The sequence below is a fragment of the Rhea pennata genome, chromosome 1 (genome assembly GCF_028389875.1).
Source record: "Rhea pennata isolate bPtePen1 chromosome 1, bPtePen1.pri, whole genome shotgun sequence".
Lineage (NCBI taxonomy): Eukaryota > Metazoa > Chordata > Aves > Rheiformes > Rheidae > Rhea > Rhea pennata.
The window spans coordinates 137,516,671-137,525,747 of record NC_084663.1 but is presented as its reverse complement, the minus strand read 5'-3'; the positions used below and the strand labels follow the sequence as shown (position 1 = coordinate 137,525,747).

Here is a 9,077-nt window from a genome sequence, read left to right as displayed (position 1 = left end):
GTAGATCCAAAGTTAGGCAGCCAAAAAAAAGCATGGTGCAGATCTATAATAAAGGTAAACAGTTTAAATGTGCCTGAAAGTAGCTTTGCTCTATGTGTAAACTTTCTACTTTAAATATGGCTCCCTGACTTGTTTTGGTCACTTGGTGCCAAGCATCGTAAATTAAAGCATAAAAATGATTAAATATCAGCATAAACAAAATATAAAATTTTATCATCAAATTTAATTTAAAAATACAAAATGCTACCATCCCATATTATTAACAAAGAGACACTGCCCTTCTTTTTAGAACAGTTTCTTAGAAGTACAGCATATGACAAATCTGCTGTCACATGGCTGACCTGGTGGAAGTGTTCATCTCAGTGGTAACTGCAAAAGACCTGTAACTCTTCACAAAATATCTTTAACCTGAGCAGAATGTGCTTGTGCTCCACTGATGGGTGAAGAGCATCAGTCAGCAGGCTGCTGGAGACCCCTCAAATGGAACAGATACCAACAAGGTACATCTTATACTTGCATTTTAATTATAGCAGGACAAATAATGCTTCTGTAGTTGTTATTTAGTAAAAAATCTCTCTGCTTACAACCTTCTGCTTTGTAGATTGCTGACTTAAGAAAATGTAAGTAGTTCTGTTGGGTTTAGGTTTCACATGCATGGCTGTGTAGGAGGTAGATTTTACTAATTGTTTTTAATCAGATTAATGAGGAATTCATTTTTCCTTTGCTGAGTGACTAGTGCAGTGATACAACTTCTGATATCATGATTTGTGCCTTAAAAAAAATCATTTATTAAAAGCAACGTGAGTAGCAACTAATTAGACTTTTCAAAAAGATTTTGCTTACTGGCAGATGGATGGTATGACACATGTATGTGCAGTATTGCCAACTTGTAGGCATTAGAAATCATGACTCAGACTCCTGAAAGTCTTAAGAGTGATTAAGGAAATGTGAAGATTAACTCCTGTTTTCTGAGCCCCTAGGGTAATGTGAGTCAAGCTTGTGACAAGAATTGCTGTAGACTTTAGAAAGGAAATAATTTTTCCTATACCTAGGGAGGAATAACCCCATATAGGCTGGAGCTGACCTGCTGGAAAGTAGCTCTGCGGAGAAGGACCTGGGAGTGCTGGTGTACAAGTTGACCATGAGCCAGCAATGTGTCCTTGTAGCCAAGAAGGCCAATGGTCTCCTGGGGTGCATCAGGAAGAGTGTTGCCAGCAGGTCAAGGGAGGTGATCGTGCCCCTCGACTCAGCCTTGATGAAGCCACATCTGGAGGACTGTGTCCAATTCTGGGCTCCCTGGTACAAGCGACTCTACTGGAGAGGGTCCAGCATAAGGCTACGAGGATGATCAGAGGGCTGGAGCATCTGCCCTATGAGGAACGGCTGTGAGAGCTGGGCCTGTTTAGCCTGGGGAAGAGAAGACTGAGGGGGGATCTGATCAATGTCTATAAGTACCTGAAGGGAGGGTGTCAAGGGGATGCAGACAAACTTTTCACTGGTGCCCAGCAACAGGACAAGAGGCAACGGGCACAAACTGAAACAGGCAGTTCCACCTGAACATAAGGAAAAACTTCTTCCCTGTGAGAGTGACAGAGCACTGGCACAGGTTGCCCAGAGAGGCTGTGGAGTCTCCTTCCCTGGAGATACTCAAAGCCTGCCTGGATGTGATCCTGTGCCATGTACTCTAGGTCACCCTGTTTAAGCAGGTGGGTTGGACTGGATGATCTCCAGAGATCCCATCCAACCCAATCATTTTGTGATTCCGTGAAAGCTGAGCTTTTTGGTTATTCACGTATCTTTTATAATTAAGGCTTTAGGGAAAAGCACAAAACCTTGCAAGACTGGCAGTAAAATCATGATTTGGCAAAGCTCTAATAGAGCAGGATGCCATTAATCTGAATATAATCAGTGACTGAATTTATTTGTGAACATCTGTGAGAACACAACACAAGCCTCAGGAAGATTTTCTGGGTAGGGCAGTTATATCTGCTAATTTCCAAAACAGTCCATCTTTGCCAAAGACATAAATCTAAATTTACATATCTATTTTTTTACTTGTTTGGAATGACTATTAATAAAGTGAAGGAGATAAATTGTTTACCATAGTAACAAAATTACCCCATGCTTGGTGGTGAATTTGATGAAATCACGCATCTGAAGAAAACCATAAGCAAGATGACAATTCTGCAGTTTCTACACTGTGTGCAAGAGTGTTTTGCCAAGTTATCTGTCTTGTTCTGGTTGCAACAAGAGAAGTGTGTTACTGTTGCCTTAGGTCTAGCTCTATCAAAGAGCGTAGATATCTAACGGGCAGTCTAGGTGAAAGTCAGATATGTGTAAGCCTGAGGGAGCAATCTGCAAATCCTTTCTCATTCCAAGTCTTGTTTGGGCTGCAAGAACCTAACTTTTCAGTGAAGTTATTAGATAGAAAATCTCAACTTTTAATATTTAATGTTCATTTTTGCTGTTTAAACAGTGTTTAAGTCATTTTAGCCTTCAGTTACATTAAAAAAAAAATGAAGGTGCAGCAACACTTATGCCTGAGATCAGATGAAGCTATAGGGTGTCTGTAGTTAACCTAGCAGTTAAGGTGCCTAGTTACTCTTCAAGATAGACTTGTAAGTAGTCAACAGGGCCAACAAATGCCAAAACCCTAATAGTGTTTTCTCAAGTTCGTCCAGGTCATGTGTTCCCAGGTATTACTGGGAAGAGATGAAAGTATAAGAAATTGGGCTTCTCATTCAAAGAGGTACCTAGGAGACTTGTAGATCAAGGGTAGAGAGCTCAGGAAATGAGTCCTGCAAGAGAGAAGTAGAGTGTTGCATTGGAGGAATGATGATGGAAGTGAATGGTGTGGAGAGGAGTATGTACAGAAATGCTGAGGAATTGCTCAGAAATATGGTAAATACATGAATTTTGTTAAGATGTAACATGTTTTCCAAACCAGGATGATGCAGGCTTCTCTGATACTATTGACAAAATTATGAATTGCCCATAAGGTCAAGAAGTTCCTTTTCTGGAATAGTACAGGTGCAATTAGACTCTGGAGTAGATGATTAAGACTGAACTGCTTCACAGCGCTCAATATCTGTGTAATGCAGTAGCTGTTTCTCTAAATACTTAGATAATCTTCCTGTTAAGTAGTCAGATTGGGGCTCACTGAAGGAAAACAAACATGAAGTCTATCAAACTAGAGAGGATTTTATTATGGAAACCAGCTTAGAGATTCCAACCCTAAATGAAGACTTTGTAATGGTGCTGTCCAGGCACTGAGGGGGGAAATTTAGTGTATGGGAAGATCACAGAACACTGGCAGATGCCTCTTATTTCCTTGATTTTATCTTAGAGCAAAACAGGAAGAAAATTCATGTCTTCCACTAGAAAAAAATGAATCTGACAAGTCTCATGGAGCTATGAGTGGCAGACAGGAAAGCATAAAAGTAAATCAGTCAAAACATTTTTAAAAACTTTTCTCATCCTCAGTCTGACAACACCATTTCCTTGAAAGCAAGGTTATGTTGGATATTTTTCCAGTCACTTTTTAACATTTATTGTGCTTAGCTGAAAGGTACCTAAAGGGGAATGAAGTCAGCACCATTTTCTCTGATAAATAGCTTGAAAACTCTAAGTACAGCTGCCTGAATGCTATGGCCAGTAAGAACAGAAAGATGTGTATACTGCACAGCCTGAATACTGGAGTTGATAACAGTCATCACCTGGTCAGAATGGAGTAGTTTGTACTGCCTGGTTCCTTCTCAGTAACGTCACAGCAGCATTGCACCAGAGCATATGAACAGCAAGAAAGAGTCTGAATGATCCCAATAGTCAAGTATGCTCTATTCTACCTGCTTCTTGGTGGAAACTATTTTAATTAAGTGAGGTTCTTGAGGAGAGAGATGGATATGATGGGCATTGGGCCTCTTTTTGCTGTGTTGAGAAATACAGGGACACTTTTAAAACTAACTAATGATTAACATTTGGCTGGAAACTATATTTTTTCTAGAAGAGAAAGAAGTTACTTCTCCCATTTTGAACTTTTATATCAAGAAAGCATTTATAAGCAAACTTATAAATATTGAGCTAGTTCTCTTTTCATTTTACTTGGAAGAGGCAGATTTAAAGAATAGAAATTATAACTCCTGCATTATTAGTAAAATTCCTGAGCATATATCTCTCTAAATATGCAAAAGCAAGCAACTCACTATAGCGAGCAAACAGTAACATTTTGTTATGCTGTGGTCAAGCCCTATGCATCCCTACTTCTATACAGTATGTTTGTTCAGAAAGTCTAATTTGAGAGATAAAGGAGTAATTCCAACAAGCTAGCCTAAGCTCTCATTACTGCATAAATGAATACTGAGGTAATCATTATATAAGCAGTTATATATGAGCATAGCTAAACATGCTGCAGGCCACATGGGTCTGAGAACAGCATGTGCCAAACAAACTTGAGTGCTTTCTTTGATACAGTCATAATTTCATTAGATAATGGACATAACGTAGCTAGATTTCTGCAGAAATTTGAGGGATTTCCCCAAGGGAATCCAATTTAAACATCTTTTAATGTACCTTTGAATAAACAGAGGAATTATTGTGGTATTAATACAAAACTGGATGAAAAATCATATGGCAAAGCAATTATGAATGTTAAAATAGCTAAGTGGAGCTCACTGAGGATTAGTGTCAAGACTAATACTTTAATACATTTCTCTATAAATGACCCTGAAAGAGTAACAGAAGAAAACTTTACATGTCAGTCAAATTCACAGATGATATCAAGAGATTGCAAAGAAAGAGGAGACAATAGATAAGTGACAAAATAAACCAGGCAGTTTAGAGAAAAAAGAAACATTCAAGGACAAGATGTAACTTTCACAAATGTAATGGGTTTTTTGCAGATTAAAGGAACACTAAAAATGTAAATGTATTCACAGAAGTCCATAGATGCCGATTTCATCGGGAGACAAGAACAGTCATATGTAACAGCATGTTATATCATGTAACCCAGGGGGAATAGTTTAAATCAGCTTTTACCAGTAGTCTTTGGTCTTGCACACTTCGTACCTGTGGGAGAGGCATCCGTAAACTGCTTTGTTTCACTGTATAGAAGCTTCGCTATTTTGTTCTCCTTCTCAGGTCGAAAGCAAGTAAAACTCTTGGAATCTGTTGTGATTAAACATAGCTTTGGCAGTGCCTGTGTTTTAAAAGAATGGGGTTTGGCTGGTGTTTTGTTCTGCCAGTGACTGGAGAAAAACCCTTTACCAAAAGTTTTAACGAAATCAGTATGTCTGTGAAACTTGCCGACTTCTCATCCGTCAGTGATGTGACAGGTTGGTGCATGGCTAAATATATCTCTATCCATCTGCATATGTTATTTGCTTCCATATATACAACATAACATAACCTCCTTATTGCAATTTGTCATGCCTAAAGCAGGTTTGGAGAAAACGTTACATTTAGCAGAGGGCTACAAAACTGTATGAGTTTGTCATCCTTGGATAAAGTAAAAGCAAATACTACCCTGCCAGATAAGCCGGTAGCCAGAAAATAGATGGCTAAACTGAGCTTTGGCTAACCAATTACGTTGTGTGAAGAAGGGGACCAGCAGTTACAAAAGGAGGTTTTTTTTCAATAAACAGCTCTTCTTTGCTAATCAGAAAAAAGGGCATAGCTAGGTTTCAGGGGGAGGAAGAGATGAGGCAAAACCCTCAAGTTTCTACAGATCCTGAACAAATATAAAGAAGTTGTGGAAAAACTGAGGCAGTGATTCAGATGCCATTTTTTAGTTGCTTTTCCGTAGGTCTTTGTTTTTTGTGCTAAATAATATTCTGATTTTCTAGAAATCTTGGCAATGTTTTATGTACTTCTATTTTCACAGATCTCTCAAAAATAAACCAGTATAATAAATTAACTGCAAGGGTAGGTGCATGTAACAAACTTTGAAAATATTTCTTTGGGATTATGGAGGAAAACAGAATGCAAAACAAAGTCACCTAAGGTCTGAGGTTGTCATGCTATCAAGATTTCGCCTGGGAAAGACGTGCTCCTTATTGCAAGATGACATCTAAGGCTATGGAGTCACTGTAGCTGCCATATGAAGTTGGACAATTAATTAGGAACAGCGTATTTTGTTGTAAATGGCAAATATTCAAAGAAATGTTGTCGCAAGAATGAATATGTCTTTGCAAATAAATCAACAGTGTCTGCAGGGTGATTAAAGTATCTCGTGGAGGGAAAGGAAAGCGTGGTGTCTTAGCCTGGAGAGCCTGTGCTTCAAGTTTGACGTGCCCTTCATACTTCTTGTTGGCCTAAATTTATAAAGGACTGAAGTTTTTTTAAAATGAGAACCATTAATTTAGAATCTTAAATCCCAAATTGGGATCCTTACCTCCAGTCCCTCAGCTAATTCTCTGGATGCACATGTTTTCACACTGAAATGCACTCAGTACTTAGTATTTTGCTTCTGTGCATATATATGAAGAACTGTTGGAGTAGCAATTAGACCTCAGCATTTCTTGGTGTGTGTCCTGGTCACCGTTTAAAGGATTTAGGTCTCTTCTCTCTAGTCCACTGACTCTTTAATTACTTTTTGCCCAGTGATATGATTGCAACAGGAGGGGAGAGGAAACTTCTAACTATAAAAGTTGAGGTGGGGTTGTTGGGGTAGGGAGTGAGTTCTGTACAAAATAATTTGATTAAAAGGGAATCTCTCTCCTCTACCCACCACACATAATAACCTGAGCCTTTTATACTACGGAGAAAAGGTATGTCTGTGAATAGGGCGATGTGGGAGAGGCGTCCAGGCTGTAAATCCCAACCTGATACCAGTCCTTTTACGGTAGCTGTGACTCAGGTGCGTAAGGTCATGACGATGGTGTGCCACAGGACGAGTGCCTTTTTGCAGCTTCTCCTGGCGAACCTGGGCACTGGCAGCCCCCTGTGTTGCCCAGGGGCCAGGCTCTCACAGGGCCTTGCCAGCTGGTGGGGCAGCACTCAGGAGCCAGGCACCAGGGGTCAGACATTGCAATACCCACAGCTGCGAAGCCTAAGTCCCCTAGCCTTTGTGTCTGGCTTATCATGCAGATAAAAGTTGTAAAGGGACGTTAAAAACCAGTAAGATATTCAGATATGGTCATACAAGGCAAGCGAGGACTAGAGACCTTCCTAAGCTTGTGTTCTGCTCTCTCATCCGTTACCTTCATGGCAACAAGACATCTTCAGGGTTAAGTGGAAAGCTCCCCGTTCAAGAGATGTCAGCCTTTTCAGTGCATGTGCTTCCTTTTCCTCCTCAAAACCACTGACTTGATCCACATCTCCTGGAGTTCACGGGGCGCAGACTGCGCTTACTGTGCCCAGGGCGCACATCCGTGCTTGCAACCCGCTTGCTGGGAAGGGACCACTTGAGGCTGCTGGACAGCTGCCAGAAGCAGGGTTGGAAGAGCTGGCTGAGCACGCAGGTGGCCGGACAAACTTTTTTTTCAGCCGGCACCCCTAATTTTTGAGGCAGAGGTTATCAGTGTTGACCCTCTGCACATTTTCTGAATGTGCCTGCTGTAAGGCTCCCAGTGAATCACAATGTTGTATCAGATCATAAATACAGACTTTGTACGTGCACTCAGGGCAGCTTATTTGTGCACAGCAGGGTCAGCAGCGCGATGAGCCCTATTTCTGCAAACCTCCATAAGCATTTTTGTTGTAGAGTCTGAAATACGCTTAATTCCATAATACGTTACAGGAAGGTTTGACCACTGGCTAGCTATAGGCTGTGCATCTTTTTTTCAGTTTAATGGCCGATCTGCTGTTTAAACTATAGTTTCTCCTGCAGATATAAAGAACTTCTGGATCTGTCAGTCTGAATGATTTCGTATACTTCCTGGGCCTACAGCTATTTATCAAACTAGTGATTTTGTAGTCTATTAACTGGCTCAAGGAAGTTTTCTTTACTGAAGCTTCATTTTTCATATTTTGCTTTTCTCTGGTGAGTATATCGGGTCTGTTTGTTTTAAATTTAATTAAAGCATCTTAACTTGACAGGGAAACATAATTCCATAAGATACAGGAGTCTTTCACTATAACAAAGAAACCTAATTCTAATCCTTGCTGGGTAGAATTTTATTCATTTCAAGTGAAATGACAGGCTTTTCTCTTGTATTTAACCAAAGTTTTAAATCACTAACTTAGAGATTAACTATATATATCTGTAACTATATAACATAATTAAGCAATTAAGCAAACTCTGGAAGGATCCAGTTATTTTACTGGAACTTTGAAATGTGTTTCATACTTCCTAAATGTTTTGGAGAAAAACAATATATTGAGAAAAAATAGTTGGCAGTAGTCAGCATTGAACATATAATAAATCTAAATTAACCTACAGTCCTCAGAGACGTATTGCACTGTTTTTGAGGCATTCATGTCTAGTGCTACCATTTTACCATAACTACAGTATCATGTTTTCATGAGGCTTTCTGTTTTTTAAGTCACCACCCATCTTTGAGTCTGACTGCAAAGCTACTTTAACTCAAGTCAGTCCAAAAACTGTATCTTTAGAGTCACAACTGTAAATAGCTCTGATGCAGAAGAATATCCTCTTCTTCTTTCAGAAAAACTGTTTCCCTCCCTGATTATCTTGCCAGAACTTCTTGCAAGTGCACAGAGTTGTAAGAATGGAAGCATTAATGGTTTTCAGAAGAAAACACACGAGGAGAACGTACTCTGTCCTATTTCATCTTCGTTGTTTCAGTTTCAGGAGCATGAAAGTTTTACAGCATACTTTTAGCTTTTCTTTTTTGGATTAAGCGCAGTCCCAGATGTCCTGTCAAAATAGCTAGATGGTGGTAGTTAACAAGTATGTTAATTAACATACTTGTTAATTACCACCATTTTCCGCTCCATAAATTATTGGTCTTTCACTTTCTCTTGTTAAGCCCCATTCACTGAAACACAGCCTAAAATTTCTTACCTCATTTCTGCTGAGAAGGAAGAGCAAGCACGGAGTCAGCTACTGCAGCTCAGCTGAGGAACGGTAATTCATTGCGCTTCAGGAACTCGTCAAACGTTGATGGCTTTGTCCTTTC

General features: G+C 39.7%; 1 long non-coding RNA gene across 1 annotated transcript; it reads left to right on the top strand.

The window, feature by feature from the left end:
* The first annotated feature begins 299 nt into the window (after positions 1 to 299).
* LOC134139842 (uncharacterized) lies at positions 300 to 6,251 on the top strand. The gene is made up of 3 exons (XR_009958269.1): positions 300 to 500; positions 5,137 to 5,330; positions 5,879 to 6,251. It is a non-coding gene; the product is annotated as an uncharacterized LOC134139842 (long non-coding RNA).
* The last annotated feature ends 2,826 nt before the right edge of the window (positions 6,252 to 9,077 follow it).